This window comes from Prenolepis imparis, unplaced genomic scaffold (assembly GCF_030444845.1).
Source record: "Prenolepis imparis isolate NDT839.2.m4 unplaced genomic scaffold, iyPreImpa1.0 SCAF_1, whole genome shotgun sequence".
NCBI classification, from domain to species: Eukaryota; Metazoa; Arthropoda; class Insecta; order Hymenoptera; family Formicidae; genus Prenolepis; species Prenolepis imparis.
Genome location: NW_028141159.1, coordinates 24,746,733 through 24,748,052, shown reverse-complemented (window position 1 = coordinate 24,748,052; position 1,320 = coordinate 24,746,733). Strand labels below are relative to the sequence as shown.

At 30.6% G+C, this 1,320-nt stretch overlaps 1 pseudogene; it reads right to left on the bottom strand.

Annotated features, from left to right (window-relative positions):
* Nucleotides 1-232: 232 nt before the first annotated feature.
* Nucleotides 233-862, bottom strand: LOC145934251 (uncharacterized; annotated as a pseudogene).
* Nucleotides 863-1,320: the final 458 nt, after the last annotated feature.

Below are 1,320 nucleotides of genomic sequence, written 5' to 3'. Positions count from 1 at the left end.
GTGGACACGTGGGGGTTCCGCCCTCCCTACGGGAGGGCTCCACTTATTATCGGAGAAATAAATAAAAATAATACTGCATGTAAGAACATATATATTTTATCTTCTTTTATAAAGAAGGTGGATAATGTTTTGCCATTATGTAAAAAAATACCTCTATTCGTTCTTTAAATGTAAATTTTCGTTTGAAAAGAAATTCTGCGATATATAACCAGCATAATGTTGTTGCCGAGTATTATCGTGGAATATTAGCACAAGTATCTCTCCAAGTTCTTTCAATGTTCTGAGTATGAGCTTTAATGCCAGAATCAACGAAACTGTACGAATGATTAACAGAGTCAATAAGTGTTTATAGCCTTTATTTTCCAGACATTTATACGCTTTCCAACAGTCAGATATAATCGTTGTACCAGGCTTGATCCATTTCTTAATAACCGTTAACAATGTACTTATGCAGACTGATCTGGTACACAAAGATTTAAATAAAGATTTTTTTTGTTTCCCGCTCAAAACCGCCAAATATCTACTGTCCTGTGATTAATCGACCTTTTTCAAATTTTCTTTTTCCTATTTTCGCTCGATCTATTTCAAATGCCTTCTCCACCTAACATTTCAGTATTATGCTCTATCAAGACAAAGCTAAAAAAGAATTTTTTAATACAAAAACGAAAAGATAATTAAATATAAAAATATATAAAAATATAATGAAAAATACCTTGCGACAGAAATGTAACCAATCGACAACAGTACGATCGGTATTTAGTTCATCCATGAGGAATACATGTCGAGGAGGACGTATCATTAAAAAATATCCTATAAATCTGTATATATCTTATATATTCAAAAATGTGAATGCGAAAACCATGACTTATGAAATGGACTCACTGCAAAATTGCACCATACTTTCTGTCGTTTTTTTCTTTTTACATTGTTTATATGTTACATTGTAACACAGAAAAAGCATAGGCTCACGATTTAAATTAACGTTTACTTTACATCGTTTACTTACATTTAATTTGTGTATGAATAACTTTTTGTTCTATCAAAAAACTCTATTATTTATTATTATCCTCAATAAAGCTCAGAAATTCGTGTAATTGCATATTGAAAGCTTCTAACGAATTGCGAGGAAACGGTGAGAATCCGATTGTTGTCAAAATATCCATACTCATGTAGCTATCTTTCAAATAATGTAAATAGAAACTTTTTTACTTAGAAGGTCATAAACAGAATACGATGTACATAAACATGACTGTTTCTAATATTAGTTTATAATACTTAAGGGAACGCTTTAAAATTGTCAAACTTTAATTTGTTATACCT